Source organism: Arachis ipaensis, chromosome B10 (assembly GCF_059453495.1).
Source record: "Arachis ipaensis isolate K30076 ecotype BB chromosome B10, ASM5945349v1, whole genome shotgun sequence".
Taxonomy (NCBI): Eukaryota; Viridiplantae; Streptophyta; class Magnoliopsida; order Fabales; family Fabaceae; genus Arachis; species Arachis ipaensis.
This window is the reverse complement of record NC_142435.1, coordinates 70585782-70606508: the sequence shown is the minus strand read 5'-3', so window position 1 is coordinate 70606508 and position 20727 is coordinate 70585782. Positions and strand designations below refer to the sequence as shown.

At 32.1% G+C, this 20727-nt stretch overlaps 2 pseudogenes; one reads left to right on the top strand and one right to left on the bottom strand.

The window, feature by feature from the left end:
- Positions 1-439: 439 nt before the first annotated feature.
- On the top strand, positions 440-10739 carry LOC107620624 (uncharacterized; annotated as a pseudogene).
- Positions 10740-18257: 7518 nt separating this feature from the next.
- On the bottom strand, positions 18258-19373 carry LOC148580353 (protein trichome birefringence-like 11 pseudogene; annotated as a pseudogene).
- Between the last annotated feature and the right edge of the window lie 1354 nt (positions 19374-20727).

The window sequence follows — 20727 nt, the reverse complement described above, 5'->3', positions numbered from 1 at the left end:
CGTTCACCACAATACAATATAACTTCTCCACGTTAATTTCTCTCAAATCACGTTAATGCATCAGTTACAAAATTCTACTACTTAATTCTCCACTACTGCATCAGTTAATTCCTCTCACATGAATTACTGCGTCAATTGTATTATTCCCAATTTTTTCTCTTAATCTCTCTCACTTCACTGGTTACTCCATATCTCTCCATAATAAAATTTTTTTTCTTCATTTCTCCTTTGTCTTCTCCTGCATTCTTCTCACTTCGCCTAAATATAATGTAAAATCTACTGTAAATTATTTTTTGTCATTAAATAAAAGTGTATAGCTGTTTTTATATGTTTCTTTGATTAATTATAGTTGACATACCAATGGAAGATTCACGTGGAAGTGGTCGACGAACTTGGCAAGACTATGCCAGACAACGAAGACAAAATATGAGTGAAGAATATGAGTGAAGAACAGAGGCAGCAACACCTTGCCAGAAGGCGTGGCAGTTACCGAGAGAGTATTAGACGAGGAAAACAAATCGATACATCAAGTGGACCAACTAGCATGGCAACACCATTACAAGATATCACAAATATACCTCCTCAACAATACTCTATATCAGGTACTCTAAATTATACTTCTCATTAATAAATTTATATTGTTAGTTTATTATTTAATATGAATTATTTTTTATGATATATCTATGTTACTGGACTCTTAGTACGTACCAATTATGTATAATTTATTTCTTTAGTGTACCCTTAAATTATCAAATTACATTATTTTCATCTTAATAATGAATTTTTTACATATACAGATACTCACAATAACACCGGAGCTGGTTCAAGTAATATACCAAACGATTCAAATATGGGTAGGAATCCTATATTTATATTTATTTAATTAATAATAATTTATTTTTCCTTAAATTTTGATTCAATAAATTTTTTATTATTGGCCTAAATAATATTATTATTATATTATCTTAAATGTACTTTACATCATTATAATCTCAATTATTAAATAGTTTAATAATTTTTTAATATAATATTATACAAATATAAAATTTTTATAACTGTATTATTATATATATTCACTGTTTAATAATATATTTGTTATTAAATTTTCTTACTCTGATACAAAAAAAACTTAATAGATAATTCTGGTATATTTTTTTAACTTTTTTTCTATAATTTAGTTCGCCATTTAATTTGAATTATTTCTACAATATCTCTATGTTGCTGTACTCTATCGAATGTACTCTTAAATTCTCAGCCTACATTATTTTTATGTTAAGAATAAATTTTTTAAATATTTAGATACCCATAATAAAAGCGAAACTGATTCAAGTAATAGACCGAATGATAATAAATATAGGTAGGACTCCTGTATATTTATTTAATTAATAGTAATTTATTTTTTCATAAATTTTGATTTAATAGATCTTCCATTATTGTCCTAAAATGTTCTTGCGCCGTATCATTATAAAAAAATTTATATTAGATATATGTTTAATAATATAATTGTAACTTAAATTTTTTCACTATATAACAAAAAAAATTAGTTGATAATTTTGATATTTTTTTTATACTTTTCCTTCTAAAAAATAAATATATTAGAAGTGATTATTTTTCTACTACATAAATTTAAATTGATAAATTTACTATTTCAATATAATTATTATTATGTTACCAGTTTAATATAATTTTTATATTCACGAATTATTTATCTCTAAAGAAAAATTATACCCTATAAAATATAATCATTTAAAATATATTATTGTCGTTCCCAAACAGTCCAAATATGGGAAGTAATCCTATATATTTATATTTATATTTATTTAATTAATAATAATTTATTTTTTCTTAAATTTTGATTCCATAAATCTTTTATTATTGGCCTAAATAATATTATTATAGATATTATTATATTGTCTTAATGTACTTTATATAATTATAATCTCGATTATTAAATAGTTTAATAATTTTTTAATATAATATTATATTGCCAAACAATTTTTATAACTGTATTATTATAAGAAAAATATATATGTTCAATGTTTAATAACATATTTATTATTAAATTTTAATAGATAATTCTGGTATATTTTTTTATTTTTTTCTACAATTTAATTTACCATTTAATTTGAATTATTTCTACAATATTTCTATGTTAATGTACTCTTAGTACTATTTATCTGTAATTTATCTACCGAATGTACTCTTAAATTGTCAACATACATTATTTTCATGTTAATAATAAATTTTTTAAATATTTAGATACTCATAATAAAAGCAAAAATGATTCAAGTAATAGACCAAATGATAATAAATATGGATAGAACTCCTGTATATTTATTTAATTAATAGTATTTTTTTTCATAAATTTTGATTCAATAAACCTTCCATTATTGACCTATATAATATTATTATAAGAATAAATAAAATGTTCTCGCGCCGTATCATTATAACAAAAATTATATTAGATATATGTGTTTAATAATATAATTGTAACTTAAATTTTTTCACTGTATAACAAAAATAATTAGTATTTCGATATTTTTTTATACTTTTTCTTATAAAAAATAGATATATCAGAAGTATTAATTTCTTCACTACATAAATTTAAATTGATAAATTTACTATTTTTAATATAATTATTATGCTACCAGTTTAATATAATTTTTATATTCACGAATTATTTATCTCTAAAGAAAAATTAAACACGGTAAAATATAATCATTTAAAATACATTGTTGTCGTTCCAATAATATGATTGCTATTATTCAGATGCTCATAATAATAGTGGTCCAATTAATATCTAATATAATTTTACGTTTCATATATTTTTTAACATTCTACAATTCTTTTAAACGTTTTATTTAATACACAAAAAAAGGTTAAAATATTTTTAATAAATATATAACATTGTAAAAAATAAATGATAATTTCTTCACTTAATAAATCTATTATACGGTTACACTTGAATTATTTTTCAAATTGTGACTTTTTACAGGAACTCTGCCTATGATGTATTTGTATTTTACGGTCACTATCTATTTTTTTAATTATTCAGAGTTTGAATAATTATGATATTAATGGTATTCTACATTTTCTATTACTTTCAATCAATTTAATTTTGTATGATTTGTTTCTTTAAAAGTAACGTCTCTATTACCACTGATACTGTACAGACTTAATTTAATAAAATTTTTTATAATTTTGTTGATGTGTTCTTTTTATATACTATCAGAAATTCATGGAAATAGATCTGATCAAAACAGTAGACGTGAAGAAAATGTAACTGGTTAGTATTGTACTTTTTTTTTCTTTATATATTTAGTATTGTGACATAATTTTAATAGGTAAATAAATTTATAAAAAAATATTATTTTATCCTTATATGTTAGCATATTAATGTATTCATAGTAAACATTAAGTGTGAGTATAATTGGTATTAAAAAATTATTTATTTAAGATCATTACAAGAACCAATTATAAAAAAAGAGTACCAGTGCCTAACAAAAAAAATTTAAATCTATACACAAAAAAAATTTATAAAAACCAATAAAATACTTAAAATATTTATTTGCCAATTAAAATAAAAAAATATGTAAACTTTAGCAAAAATAATAAAATAGGTAATTTAAAAAATTTTATATTTTGTTGAATCATTCTGTTATAATTCACACAAACATGACAAAATAAAATAATTAAATAAAATGTTAAAAAATTTATTTATTTAAGATCATTACAAGAACCAATTATAAAAAACAAGTGCCCATGCCTAACAAAAAAAAATTAAAATCTATACACAACAAATTTTATAAAAACCAAAATAATACTTAAAATATTTATTTGCCAATCAAAATGAAAAATATGGAAACTTAAGTGAAAACAAAAAAAAATAATTTAAAAAATTTAATATTTTGTTGAATTATTTTATTATATAATTCACACAAATATGACAACATAAAATGATTAAATAAAATATATTTTAAGAAATAAAATAAATAGTAAAAATTAAAATGATAACTCTACGCGAAAGCATACAAGAAAGATTATTAGAAGTAATAGAATAAATAAAATATGAACCAATATTATCGTCATGTATTGTATTATTTCGACCAGTAATATCTAAACATTTAAAAAACATGAAACAAAACATACAAGCTAAAAAATTTGGCCAAAGGCAAAAATTGTCATACCCTATATAAGATAATTAACTAAAAAATGCTATAAGACAATTGATGAACGGAGAATTTTATACAAAAAAAAAATTATGATATATAAAGAAAGTATTTTAAAAAAAAAATTATTTATTTCAGACTCAAACTATATTGTATTGATTATTTAATCTAAAAAAAATAATCCATGATAAACATAGTGTTACCATAAAAACAAAAATATATAATGGAACAAGAAAATAATAATCATTTAGAATAATATAATGTTGTTATATATCGTAAGTTAGATTAACTTTGTTATAACAGTTTCGAATAAAAGGTTTTAAACAAAATGATTTTATTAAAAAAAGAATAAAACTATATTGCTACATAATAAATAATATTTCTTTATAATTAAATAAAAGAATAAAAACATTTATTTAACGAATAAAAAACATCTTTAGAAAGAATAAAATAAAATATTTTATAATTAAAGTTGTTAAATACATCTGAATGACAAAATTTAAAAAAAAATAAAGTCAAACAATATCACAATATTATACAATGTAACAAAGTTAAAAAAAAGATTGAAACATCACTTAAATATTTGACAGCTACTTATCTCTTTTTTATGATGACCACTATAATGGAAGTAATTCTTTGTATTTATAATCAACAAACAAAGAACTATTTTTTTAGTTGTTACAAAATTCATCATTTTATGATTTTCATTATGAATGTAACCAAATATATGTTAATTTAATACGAGTACAGAAAATAGACAAAATGTTCGAGCATCCCATAATTGTGCTCGAAATTTTCAAGAGGATGCAACAATAATTCGAACTCCGCTACCAATCCCAAGGACATGTCAATACTGTAGCGCACGTCTATTTCACCATGAGACGTTCGAGATGTGCTGTAATGGGGGAAAAGTCTCTCTTCCCCGAGTAAATGCTCCTCAGGAATTACTTGAAATCTTCTTGGACCCCTCTGCAGAAGGAAACCATTTTAGGAAACATATTCGTGGATACAATCATGTATTTTCCTTCACTTCGTGTGGTGTGCACATAGACAAACAACTGGCTATGACAGGTCGTGGTATATATACATTTCGTGCTCAAGGCTCAATATATCATAGTATAGGGGGATTTCATCCGGATCAGGGCACGCGACCACGGTTTTTGCAACTGTACATATATGATACTGATCACGAGTTGCAGAATAGGATGCTGGAGAACACACAACTACATGAAACATTAGTTTTCAAGTTACAACAATTGCTACACCGGTATAATCCTTTTCTCCATGTGTTTCGCCAGCTTGCACAACGGTCAGATGTACATGAGTGTAGTTTGGTCATTAGAGAGCGACCTGCTAATCAGCCACAATATAGTCTTCCAACTGCGTCGCAGGTAGCAGCTATAATTGTTGGTGATGACGTTGAAATAATGATTCGTGGGCGAGATATTAAGGTGCAAACTCATGCTGGTAGCCTACGAAGGATTCAGGAATTCGTTGGCTATTACGATCCACTACAATATCCTCTTCTTTTTCCATTTGGAACTCATGGATGGGATATCAATACCCGAAGTCAAAGTGGCGGCAAAGTATCATGCCGAACATATAATAGCTATATGCTCCAGGTACAAATCTCCATTTCCTACGCAGTATAGACTTCAATAAAATTATGCCAAAAAATTGATCAATGTATCTAATCTTTTTTACAAATTCTAAAAAATTTGTAGATCCGCCCCGATGATCAATCCACCGTATTGCAAGCAGGGCGATTACTACAACAATATGTTGTTGATAACTATGTAAAAATTGAAACCGGAAAGTTAAGATGGGTTCGAAATAGACAGAAGAAATTACGGGCTGAATTATACCAAGGTTTACAAGATGCTTTGCACACAGGAGAAATCAATGCAGGTAAATATTGTTGTATCTAATTGCTACTTCGAAAATCATTAAGAATTACCCAAAATAATTATTAAAACTAATAATATTTCTCTATATATTTGTCTTCAGAAAATGTTGGAAGAAAAAGAACAATATTACCATCGTCGTTCATTGGTAGCCGTCGCGACATGACCCAACGATATGAAGATGGAATGGCGATTGTTCTTAAAGAGGGCAAGCCAGATATTTTTCTCACAATGACATGCAATCCATCTTGGACTGAAATAACTTCAGAACTCAACCCAGTTCAAACTCCACAAGATCGTCCAGATCTAACAACAAGAATTTTTCGAGCCAAATTTGAACAGCTGAAAGAGGATGTCATTACTAAGGGTGTCTTGGGAAAGGTGAAGAGCTATATTTATGTCACTGAGTTTCAAAAAAGAGGGTTGCCACATGTACATATGTTGCTAATCTTAGAAAACAATGACAAGTTAATTGACCCAGAGCATTATGATAGTTTGGTACGTGCAGAGATACCATCTAAAGAAGTAGAACCATACCTACATGATGCAGTGCTAAAACATATGATTCATGGTCCTTGCGGTATACTTGATCAATCTTCACCCTGCATGAAAAATGGCCAATGTAAACGCAACTACCCAAAAGAGTTCGCAGCAGAAACACGAAGAGGTGATGACTCATATCCGCAATATAGGCGACGATTCGACACTCCAGTACAAATTAACCAAAGTGTCACGGTTGACAATAGATGGGTAGTTCCGTACAACCCTTGGCTACTACTAAAGTATGATTGCCATATTAATGTTGAGATATGTAGTAGCATCAAGAGTATAAAGTATCTCTACAAATATTGCTACAAGGGTCCAGACCGGGTTGCAATGGAAGTTCACAACGGTTCTAATGTTGACGAGGTCCAACAGTTTGTTGATGCAAGATGGATTGCTGCTCCAGAGGCATGTTGGAGAATATTTAAATTTAACCTTTACCGAATGTATCCATCAGTGGAAAGGTTACAAATTCATTTGCCAAATCAACATCAAGTGAGCTTCTATGATCACCAAACCATTCCTGAAATACTTAATGATGATTATTTCTCTAGAACAATGCTCACTAAGTTCTTTGCCCTAAATCGTGAGGAGGACCAACAATCTAGGCATCTTTTGTACAGGGAAATTCCAGAGTATTACACTTGGCACAACATGGAAAAGGAATGGCGTCGGCGCAAGACACAGAGGAGATCCATCGGTCGAATTTATACTATATCACCTTCAGAAGGAGAAAAATTCTATTTGCGTATTCTATTATCTAATGTCAGAGGACCAATCAGTTGGGATGACTTGCTAACAGTGAATGGGGTCCAGTATTCGTCCTTCAAGCAATCTGCTCAACACCGAGGATTGTTAGAGAGTGACAGTAGCATCCGTGAGTGTTTGGTTGAGGCTTCTGTTTTACGATTGCCATGTGCTTTACGAAGGTTGTTTGCAACCATCTTAATATTTTGTGAGCCTACAGATGTAAGAAGCTTATGGGATGAATTTTTTTCATATATGGTGGATGATTATCCGTCAACCAGCACCACAACAGCCTTAGTGTTCACAAATCGGCTACTCAGGGATATAAATGATATACTCCTTCAGCACGGAAAACATATTACACAATACGATTTGCCAGCTCTAACTCATGAAAATGACAATGACAACTCGATACCCAGAGTTATCCAAGAAGAACTGTCTATCGAAGTACCCCAGGAAGACCTGTGTTCCATAACAAGATTGAACAATGACCAGTCTAAAGCTTTCAAGTGCATTATGAATACAATTAATCGAAGAGAAAGTGGAGTGTTCTTTGTTGATGGGCCAGGAGGATCAGGCAAAACATTTCTTTACAGAGCTATAATTGCAGAATTGAGAAATAAGGGTCATATTGTCTTGGTAACTGCATCATCAGGAATAGCCGCAACATTATTGCCTGGGGGTCGAACAGCTCATTCTAGGTTTAAGATCCCAATTAATGCAGAACCATCATCCATTTGCAACATAAGCAAACAATCAGATCTTGCAAAACTGATTAGACAAACAACGGCAATCATCTAGGATGAAGCACCTATGGCAAATAAAGAATCGGTGCAATCATTAGACCGCACTCTGAGAGATATATTAGCAAACGATATGCCATTTGGAGGAAAACTGATGGTGATGGGAGGAGATTTCCGCCAAGTACTGCCTGTGGTACCGAAAGGTAGTAAGTCACAAATGATTTCAGCTTCTATAGTTAAGTCTCATTTATGGGCTTCCACTAAAATTCTCCATTTGCGATAAAATATGCGATCTTCTAATGATCATGTTTTTGCTGAGTATCTTATGCGCATTGGTGATGGAATTGAGCCCACCATACATGAAGACTTTGTACGGATACAAGCAAATATGGCAATTCCGTGGGAGGGTGAAACATCGTTACACAAGTTAATAGAAGAAATATTTCCAAACTTACAATCTCATGGGTGGGATGCTTCTTACATGGTAGAAAGGGCAATATTGACGCCAAAAAATCATGATGTGCAACAGCTTAATGATATAATTATCAACCAGTTTCCAGGAGAAGAACGAAATTTAGTCTCATTTGATGAGGTAGAAGGAGATGCTAATAATTTATATCAACAAGAATATCTTAACTCAGTTTCTACAGGCGGGTTGCCACCTCATGTGTTGAAGGTAAAAAGAGGTGCACCTTTGATGTTATTGAGAAATATAGACCCTAAGGCCGGCTTATGCAATGGTACAAGGTTACTATGTCGTGGAAATTTTCAAAACATGTTGGACGTAGAAATTTTAACCGGTCATCACTGTGGAAGAAGAGCTTTCTTGCCTCGGATAAAACACAAAACAACAGAAAATTCAGGACTGCCATTTATACTTATCCGGAAGCAATTTCCTGTAAGGTTGAGTTTTGCAATAACAATAAACAAATCACAAGGACAGACCATTCCTAAAGTAGGGATCTATCTCCCTAAACATGTATTTAGCCATGACCAATTATATGTTGCTCTGTCTCGAAGTATTTCTCAGTCAACTATAAAAATTTTAGTCAAAGAAGGAAAAATAGATGGAACAAGTGGAGAATTTACCAGAAATGTAGTTTTCAAAGAAATATTGTTACCTTCCCCACAGGTAATTTATGTTCTTCGTAAGTATGTGTAGTTACTTCTTGGTACAATTCAGTCTATATATAATTTTAATCTTTAAATCTTTTTCATTGATATATATATATCTTTGTATACAAACTTCAATTTATTGAGGACTAACGACTTATATTTTTTTAATAGACAATTTGATTTCAAAGGAGCTCATCAATATATGCCAGGAGATAAAGACAACGAACTTGAACATTTGTTTTATGCAACAGGTACGTACTAATTATCATTAACTAAGACATACTATATATATACTAGAAATATATTAACAAATATCAATTACAGGAAGAAGGATTCCAAAATCTCTGGAGTGCATGGAAAGATGAGCAAGCAATTGCATCAATCAAACCAATAGACAATAAAGTAATTTTTTAAATTAATTACTGTCAAAATTGTATTCAATATACATACTTCTATTTCTATGTTAGTAATCATAATCATATGTTATCTAATAGGTTCATTCCCTTCAAATTTATTCTATTGGTTGGGGAGGAATGGTTAAAACAGACAAGACCCAATTCTGGAAGATGATAAAAAAGGAAATACTGCTCCAACAACATACAAGGTAACACAATCATCGTAATCAGAATATTATTGATATGCCTATTATCTATCCCCTTCTATGTTCTTCTTTTACTAATAAAAAATGAAAGAAAAAAGTGTATGCCTAAAATATTAAAAGGTTACTCTGAGATTGTAACGAAGATTATGTTTCTCATGTGTTGAATAAAGTTACAAAAAATAATTTTAAACTACTGATAATAAATTAAACATTTTTCTTTTTCCAGCAACAAACTCATAGGAGCGGAACCAACTGATGTTAGTAAAGAACAACATTGCAGGTACCTATCATTAGATTAAGAAACCGCACAGAATAGAGGTAATATCGGATACTTATAGATTTGAATGCTCTACAGAGGGTTTAATGGCTTCTTTTGTTGTGCATGTGTAGGAAATCCAACCTCAAACAAGAAATTTCAATTTTGCAGGTTTTATATTTTTTATTGTTAACTTTCCGTTCAAATATAATGAAATTTGTATTGGCATATGGTATATTTTATTGATTTCTAAATTTTGTAGTTCTTCAAGGCTCAAGAATTTATTGATAAGGAGATGTATGAGGAATTGCTAAAGATTTTTTCTCGGTACAAATTCAGAAATTACTTTAGATTTATTTTAATGTTTTTACTTATAGTTTGATATATAATCACAAAAAAAAAGATATAATTATTTTTCTTCTTTACACTTTTTGTAGGCACAAGAAAGATTCTTTAAATACAGATCCGTACTTTGGCTTACCACTTAAAAAAAAGGTCCCTAAACAAAGAAAAAAGTGACTTTTAAATATGGCTCATATTTTGTAAACAATAGTATTTTTCTATTTATTTTTATGACTTTGAGTTAGATAGAAGAAGATAAAATAATATTGTAATAATTATTTTATGAATTATGTTATTTGTAGATTTGTAGATAGGTGATGTATGTGTTCATTATAATTAAATCATTTTCATATTGTTATTGTTTATAGATAGGTAATATATGATTATTTTAATTTGAACATTTTAATATTATCATTAATTATTCTATATTATTATTTTTATGTTATTCGAATTTAAAATTTTAAAATTCATTAAAATAATTAACTTTAAATCCCATAAAAAAAGCGGCTGAACAGGCACGATAGTGCCTGTTGAGCCGCTAGTTTGAATAAAGGGGATACAAAAGAATTCCCCAAATGCAAAAAGCGATGCACATAGGATAAAAATAAATAAAAATTAAAATATGAGCATGTAACATAAAAAGTGGGAAAAATATGGAAAAATAGGTAAAGAAGCTTTGCTTTACAAAATATGTATGTTAGGTGAGATCTTAGACTAATCAAGGATTCACTTAATTAGCTCACTTCGCCTTATACATATACCCTTACCTTTACCTTGGCCCCATTACAACGTTAATTAAAGACCTCATGATTTTTGTATACCTATATTCTATAATTGTTGATTGGTTAGATGAAGAACAAAGTTATAGAAAGTAAGGATAAAAAGAAGAATAGAGTGATTAACCCAATAAACACTGAGTGACTAGAGAGTAAACACAAAATCCAGTGAGGGTTCAATAGCTCATCAACATATATCTCTTCTTAAATTATTAATTGTCTTGCAAAATTGTAAAATGTTTTTCTCTCCCATCTCAATTGTAAAGGTACTTTATCACTATCAAAGGTTTGGCTATATATATAAGATTCCTTGAGAATGTGAATTAATTCAACTACATGTAAGCTTTATACACAAGGGAATAACAAACTAGAATTGCATGATTCATTTAGGTAGTTGCATTTAGAATAGATTGCATTGCATGAGATTTCACCACTTTAACCTTACCTTACTCTTTGTCTCGGATTTAGCATGAGGACATGCTATTGTTTAAGTGTGGGGAGGTTGATAAACCCATATTTTATGATATACTTTGTGCCTATTTTAAGTGATTTATTTAATCCTTCACTCACTTATTTATATAAATTGCATGGTTTTACTTTCCCTTCCTTATTATGTGATTTTTGTGAAAAACATGTTTCCTATGCTTTAAAAATAATAATTTTAATTTCACTTTATTACCATTCGATGCCGTGATTCTGATGTTGATTAATTTCAGATCTTCTAAGGCAGGAATGACTTAAAGGATGGAAAGGAAACATACAAAATTGGAAGAAAAGCATAAAACGGAGTTTTTGAGGAAACTGGCAGTGACGCGACCGCGTGATTGACGCGATCGCGTGCCATAAGCGAAACGCATATCACGCGGACGCATGACTGAAGCGGCCGCGTGACAAGGAAAACTCCAAATGACGCGACCGCGTGACCCACGCGGACGTATGACAGAGGCCACGCACCAGAAAGTACAGAAAATGCTCCCAGCGATTTCTGAAGCCCTTTTTGGCCCAAATCCAAGTCTAGAAGGCACAGATCAGAGGTTATGAAGTGGGGGAATGCATCCATTCAAAGGAGAGCCTCCAATTAGTTAGTATTGATGAATTAGATGTAGTTTTGAGGGAGAGGTTCTCCCCTCTTTCTTTTAGGATTTAGAATTAGGATTTTTTTGGCTTTCAGGATTATCTCTTTTTATCAGGTTCAACATTCCTTTTTATTTATCTTCTCAATTTAGTTTATGAATTCTTCTATGTTACAGATTATTCTTTGAATTAATGTTATTTGAGGTATTTCAATTTATTATTTCTCTCTTTTATTTATGTTACTGTTGCTTCCAATCTGAAGACATTTTTATTCCAGTAGATTTACTTTTTCCCTTTTGGTCTTGGTTAAGAAATCAGTAACTCAGGAGTTATCAAACTCAACGTGATCGATAATTGTTATCTTTGCTAATTGAATTGAACTTCAATAATCCCAATCTTTTTCTAGGAATTAACTAGGATTTGAATATCAAACTAATTAGTCACTTGACCTTCCCTTGCTCTAGTAAAGCTTAACTAAGTTGAATTAAGATTCAACTTTCATCATCATTGATAAGGATAACTAGGATAGCACTTCCAATTTCTCATACCTTGCCAAAAGTGTGTTTTACAGTTATTTTTTTTATTTTACAGTCTTTTACTTATTTTAATTGCAATTTAAATTACTTGTTCCTCATCTTTAAAACCCCGATTTACAATCTTCATAACCAATAATAAGAACATGCTTCCCTACAGTTCCTTGAGAAGACGACCCGAGGTTTAAATACTTCGGTTATCAATTTTAAAGGGGTTTGTAACTTGTGACAACCAAAACATTTGTAAGAAAGGTTGATTGCTTGGTTTAGTAATCAAGCAGGCATACTTGAACGATGAGGCTCGGCTATGGCATCAGATCCTAAGCAACTTTATTATGCCGAGTACTCACGAGACGAAGCTACCTGCCGCTATGATCACCCTCCTATGGTGTGTGATGGAGGGTAAGGACCTGTACCTGCCACGCTTCATTCGGTACTACATGGCCAGGGTCCATGTCGGAGGCACTTTCCACTTTCCATATCTGATTACACAGCTTGGCCGTCGAGCTGACGTGCCTTGGGAGGATGCTGATGAGAAGCCACTTGCTGTAGAATGCAAGAAAATTATCCCTCACAGCAGGAACTTTCTATCTTTGGGCTACAGACCTCCATTCCTCACTCCTACTGATGAGACAGCCACACCATCTGCCGGCCCCTCTTCCTCTACAGCTACCCCTGCTACCACCATTGCACCTCCACCTGCCTCAGAGCCAGTTTATCACTTAGTGCACCGCCTGTTTCAGCAGCTAGACCAGATGGAGCGCCACAACCGACGGCGATACGTGAGATCTGAGTGTCGCAGCAAGCAACGCTTTGAGCACCTGAAGCTAATGCTCCGTTCTGGCAACGACATTCCCTCCGAGCCTGACACCCCATCAGAGTCATCTGAGAAGGAGACAGATGATCACGAGGCGGAGACCCATCCACAGAGAGAGGCTGTGCAGGCAGGCACGGAGCAGGCTGTGCCCCAGCAGGAGGCCCCGCATCAGATTCAAGCTGCAGACCTAGAGGTTCCTATTCAATCAGCACCTCCTCTGTAGTAGACAGATCCTCAGACCACCACCACAGAGACTCCAGCTACCCATCCTTCCAGTGAGGACACCCCTTCACACCCTGCTTGAGTGAGCATCAGGGACGATGCTTCATATTAAGTGTGGGGAGGTCGCCATCTCTGGCGTATATTTTTTGGTGAACCACTACAAACTCTTTTTACTTTATTATTTTTCTGTATTTTTCTCTTTATTTTTATTTTTATTTTCTCAGTACTTATACATTGCTAATTTCATGTATTTTTACTATATTTCTGCATGTTGCACTTTAGTTCATATTTTAGCCATTTAGTTTAGTTGCAATTCTAACTTATTAGTTATAGAAAATGTGGATTAATTAGTATAGTTTACCCTTTTTAGCATAAGATAACTTAGTTTAAATTAAAAATATAAAGGAAGTAAACTAGAGACTTTAACAGAATAAAAACAACCCACACCTTTTATATATAGCATTACATGTTAGTCAGTTAACAACATTTCATCAAGGAGAAACACTAGAACTTTAAAGCCACCTTAAGATTTACATTGAGAATAATGGGAACTCTTAATTTTTACTTGCTTGACATATATAACTGAGATATGATTTTTGAGTTAGAGAACACACAACCTGTGAGTTTTGAGCTTAATTGCATGGTTACATTTAAACCATAATATTTTATTCCTGTGTGTTCCGCCCTTCTTATTTATTCTGGTGTTCTTTACTTTGTTTTAATCTATATGTCCGATTATAGAATATAGATACATACAAAGAAAGTAATTGAGGCCATTGTTTGAATCTAGCTAACTATTCCCAAATTAGCCTACCTTTTACATCACCCTTGTTAGCCCCCTCGAGCCTTTAAATCCCCTCTTGTTTTATAACCACATTACTAGCTTTAAGCAGAAAAATAAAATAAAAATCCCAAGTTGAATCCTTGGTTAGCTTAAGATAGAAATTGTGTATTGTGTAAGTGTGGGAACCTTATGGGAACATGGATGATAGAAATAAAAGGGTAGAAAGTTAAAAAGAATAAAAATTTTTATTTTTAAAAGTTTTGGAAAGCATGCTCATGTGAAATCAAAATAATTTAATTACCATGTGCATTTAAAAAAAATTATTTTTCAGTATTTGAATAAAGGGGATACAAAAGAATTCCCCAAATGCAAAAAGCGATGCACATGGGATAAAAATAAATAAAAATTAAAATATGAGCATGTAACATAAAAAGTGGGAAAAATATGGGAAAATATGTAAAGAAGCTTTGCTTTACAAAATATGTATGTTAGGTGAGATCTTAGACTAATCAAGGATTCACTTAATTAGCTCACTTAGCCTTATACATATACCCTTACCTTTACCTTGGCCCCATTACAACCTTTATTTAAAGACCTCATGATTTTTGTATGCCTATATTCTATAATTGTTGATTGGTTAGATGAAGAACAAAGTTAAAGATAGTAAGGATAAAAAGAAGAATATAGGGATTAACCCAATAAACACTGAGTGACTAGAGAGTAAACACAAAATCCAGTGAGGGTTCAATAGCTCATCAACATATATCTCTGCTTAAATTATTAATTGTCTTGCAAAATTGTAAAATGTTTTTCTCTCCCATCTCAATTGTAAAGGTACTTTATCACTATCTAAGGTTTGGCTATATATATAAGATTCCTTGAGAATGTGAATTAATTCAACTACATGTAAGCTTTATACACAAGGGAATAACAAACTAGAATTGCATGATTCATTTAGGTAGTTGCATTTAGAATAGATTGCATTTCATGAGATTTCACCACTTTAACCTTACCTTACTCTTTGTCTCAGATTTAGCATGAGGACATGCTATTGTTTAAGTGTGGGGAGGTTGATAAACCCATATTTTATGATATACTTTGTGCCTATTTTAAGTGATTTATTCAATCCTTCACTCACTTATTTATATAAATTGCATGGTTTTATTTTCCCTTCCTTTTTTTGTGATGTATGTGAAAAACATGTTTCCTATGCTTTAAAAATAATCATTTTAATTTCCCTTTATTACCATTCGATGCCGTGATTCTTGTGTTGAGTAATTTCAGATCTTCTAAGGCAGGAATGACTTAAATGATGGAAAGAAATATACAAAATTAGAAGGAAAGCATAAAACGGAGTTTTTGAAGAAACTGGCAGAGACGCGTTCGCATGGACGACGCGGCCGCATGCCAACGCGAAATAGCAGTGACGCGACCGCATGATTGACGCGATCGTGTACCATAAGCGAAACACATATGACGCGGACGCATGGCTGAAGCGACCGCGTGACAAGGAAAACTCCAAATGACGCGACCGCGTCACCCACGCGGACGCGTGACAGAGGCCACGCACCAGAAAGTACAGAAAACGCTCCCAGCGATTTCTGAAGCCCTTTTTGGCCCAAATCCAAGTCCAGAAGGCACAGATTAGAGGTTATGAAGTGGGGGAATGCATCCATTCAAAGGAGAGTCTCCAATTAGTTAGTATTGATGAATTAGATGTAGTTTTGAGGGAGAGGTTCTCCCCTCTCTCTTTTAGGATTTAGAATTAGGATTTCTTTTGCTTTCAGGATTATCTCTTTTTATCAGGTTCAACATTCCTTTTTATTTATCTTCTCAATTTAGTTTATGAATTCTTCTATGTTACAGATTATTCTTTGAATTAATGTTATTTGAGGTATTTCAGTTTATTATTGCTCTCTTTTATTTATGTTACTGTTGCTTCCAATTTGAAGACATTTTTATTCCAGTAGATTTACTTTTTCCGTTTTGGTCTTGGTTAAGAAATCAGTAACTCAGGAGTTATCAAACTCAACGTGACCGATAATTGTTATCTTTGCTAATTGAATTGAACTTCAATAATCCCAATCTTTTTCTAGGAATTAACTGGGATTTGAAGATCAAACTAATTAGTCACTTGACCTTCCCTTGCTCTAGTAAAGGTTAACTAAGTTGAATTAAGATTCAACTTTCATCATCATTGATAAGGATAACTAGGATAGGACTTCTAATTTCTCATACCTTGCCAAAAGTGTGTTTTACAGTTATTTTTTTTATTTTACAGTCTTTTACTTATTTTAATTGCAATTTAAATTACTTGTTCCTCATCTTTAAAACCCCGATTTACAATCTTCATAACCAATAATAAGAACATGCTTCCCTACAGTTCCTTGAGAAGACGACCCGAGGTTTAAATACTTCGGTTATCAATTTTAAAGGGATTTGTAACTTGTGACAACCAAAACATTTGTAAGAAAGGTTGATTGCTTGGTTTAGTAATCAAGCGGGCATACTTGAACGATGAGGCTCGGCTATGGCATCAGATCCTAAGCAACTTTATTATGCCGAGTACTCACGAGACGGAGCTACCTGCCGCTATGATCACCCTCCTATGGTGTGTGATGGAGGGTAAGGACCTGTACCTGCCACGCTTCATTCGGTACTAAATGGCCAGGGTCCACGTCTGAGGCACTCTCCCCTTTCCATAACTGATTACACAGCTTGGCTGTCAAGCTGACGTACCTTGGGAGGATGCTGATGAGAAGCCACCTGCTGCAGAATGCAAGAAAATTATCCCTCACAGTAGGAACTTTCTGGCTTTGTGCTACAGACTTCCATTCCTCACTCCTACTGATGAGACAGCCACACCATCTGCCGGCCCCTCTTCCTCTACAGCTACCCCTGCTACCACCCACTACAAGAAAAACACCCATTCAGGTACACTTGAAAAGTGTAGCTAAAAGTGAAAAAAAATGATGCCTTAGGCTACGGCTACGCTTTTTGGGCTACGGCTACGCTTTTTGGGGTGATTCCTATTCGGCCGTTGCCTATTCTCAAAGGCTACGCTTTTCTGCACCAAGGGCTACGCTTTTGGCGTTTGAGAATAGGCTACGCTTTTCAAGTGATGCTGTCCAGGATCAAAAGCTACGCTTTTTAGCTTTCATTTTTCCAGAATAGGCTACGCTTTTCAACGCTACTGCATCACTTGTAAAGCGTAGCCACATTGTATACCATAGCTACTTTTTATAAGCGTAGCCCTAGATCCCTCTTTTTTTTTTGTATACTATAGCTACTGTATATAAGTGTAGCCTTAGGTCCCTCATTGTTTTTTTTTTATTTTCTATATATATATATATATTCTAATAATTTTTTTCTAAAACCTAATATTTAGTAATATGATTAATTATTACATGTATAATAATTTTGCATTTTTATTTGAATGAATTGAATATTATAAAATAAAAATAAATACATAATTATACTAAATAATTTCTTTAAATGAATACATAATTCTATTCTACGTGTTAGCGTCTTTTTGAGACTGCTGAGAACAATTTGCGAGTCCTTGCTGCCCAAGACAAATAAAAAAGAATTGCTATATATAATGCTTCCATGACTCTTTGAAGTTCCTTGCTATGAGAAGCCTTCATGTTTCATGAACATTGCATAAAGCAGCTCATTCCATGTATCAGGTACACCAGACAGACAACAGTGGCTGCAATCTTGCCGATGGAGTGCCGCCGTGCTGCCATTCGGACCAAGATAGTAGATTGATGAGTGTCCATCTTTTCTCTGAGTTGTCATCTCTGTTATATTCAATATTTTCAACTTGACAAGTTCAGTGCTGTTTTTATGTGATGATAGCAATGAATTGCCTATTTTGAATTGTGACCAGTTATCATTAGGCACTAATGACATGTTAAGCTCTGGCAGTGTTTCCAAATGACAACTTCCACCGCTTCTCCAATCTCCACTTCTGTTCATACATTATTGGATAAATATATGTAAAACTTGGAAGGCAAAATATAAATCATAACAATTGTTGCAACAAATTACAAACCTGAAGTGCACGGGTGCATATGTACGAAAGAAAACTTGACTCTTGTTAAGATTTACAGTATCTTGTATCCAATTCAACACTGTCTCCATTGACTTCCTATATGCATCTTCCACCTTCATTTCCATCTTAACTTCCATACCTTGTTGGAAATAACAGCCCCTGAGCAAATATGAAAAGGTTTGTTTATAGGTTTGTTTATCGAGATTCCAGAATTAATCCATGTATTAAATGATTCTTAACAGTTAGCACAACACTGCTACCAACTCAAACAACTAAACCAAAATAACTGTAAAAATTACAGACAAAAAAATTGTAATTGCCATGCAACCATTTAACCACAAATTCAGCACAATCATCATTTAGCAAGAATTAAATTGATATAATCAAACAGATTTGGGACCCAGCAGCAGCAGCAATTAAATCATTCAAGAGATAATGGCAAAACAACAAAATAGGGCAGGAAAAAAAAGACAACCTAAAAGAAGGTGGAAATTAGGGCAGAACCGGATAGCACAGGACAGAATAGCAGCAGGTAGAATCGAAGAAAAGGAATTTGTGAAACAGCAGGCAAAGACAGTAGACGCTGGTGGTGCTGGGTGAACCACCAAATTTTGCTCCTGAAAAGGAAACACAATTATGTCCACTGGCAGGTCTCCATAGGAACAGTTTACTAAGTTTTTAAAAATCATAGGGACGCATCAAAGATCTTATTATTGCTTCATCAAAGGACATATGCTCAGGATCTTAGATTTAACAATTTTTTCTATCTTATATTTACTTAATTTGAATTAATAACTTCAAACTTAACTACTTAAAGCATGCGCTACTCAATCATTTTTTCCATGAAATGGAATTTTGTAACTCATCAATATGTTCATATATTTCTCTGTACATAAGCCCCCATATTAGGCATTCACTTTGGCTTCATTCAAAATTTTAGTTGAACCTCAGATAGAAAAGAGAAATAAAGCTGGCAGAAACATACCAAGATAAAGTCTTATTGGATGTTGAAAGATAGTTCACGAGCATACCCAAACCATACTCACAAAATTCAGTATAAAATGATGAATACAAAACTGTGAGATAAGATGAAAGTAACTATATCACTATAAAATTCAGAAGTAAAAAGAATATTAAGGCAACTAACCCTTAGCTTCCTATCTTTATGTTTAGATAAGATGAAAGTAACTATATCACTGGAAATTACATAAGCAGGCCCATTTGCATAAGGAGGATATACTTCTTCTGGCCACTCCTGCAACAATAAAATGTAAGACATCAGAACAGAACAGAAAACACAACACCATTCTTCTGAAATGGTCAAACATATGAAATTATATTTAAGGCAATGATGATATCAAAGAAAAAAATAAGTCAACTATATAAAAAAAAAATAAGCATGAAAGGTCACTACATCTTAAAAAAAGGTATTGGTATATACTACATATTACTAATAATGACATAATAATAGTAATGGATGCACAACTCATGTATTTAGTAGCTGTCATACCTCATTAAACCAATTTGAGACAAAGCTAGTTCTTAATTTAATCATTTCATCATTTTTCTTTGAAATAGCTCTCAATATCTCTCTCCGGGGAGTGCAACCCCTTCTCTTTGTTTGACATTCCTTAATAGAATGTTGAACCAACACAGATTCTTTCTCTATTCCTGTTCAGCAGAGACAATGGGCTCCTTAAAAACTAGCTTAGTCTTGTTTCATACACCTAAAATTGAGACTTTCAACTTCTTAACTGAAGATTGCAGGTAAGTTTCTAGTGATCTCTTTTTAATCAAAAACCCTCCACTGCATTTGGATTCAGTCTCAGTAACAAAAATACAGAGAAAATAGACAAGCTATATATTAAATCACAGTTCACAAACCCTAAAATACCACACATCTTCATCAACAACAGCGTGCATGTTATCAAATTACAGTTCACAAACCCATATTTCGCAGATTTAAACCCCCAATTAAAACCCCTAAAATAGGAACCCTAAGCCTCTGCAATTTCAGAACCAAATAGAAATCAATACATACCT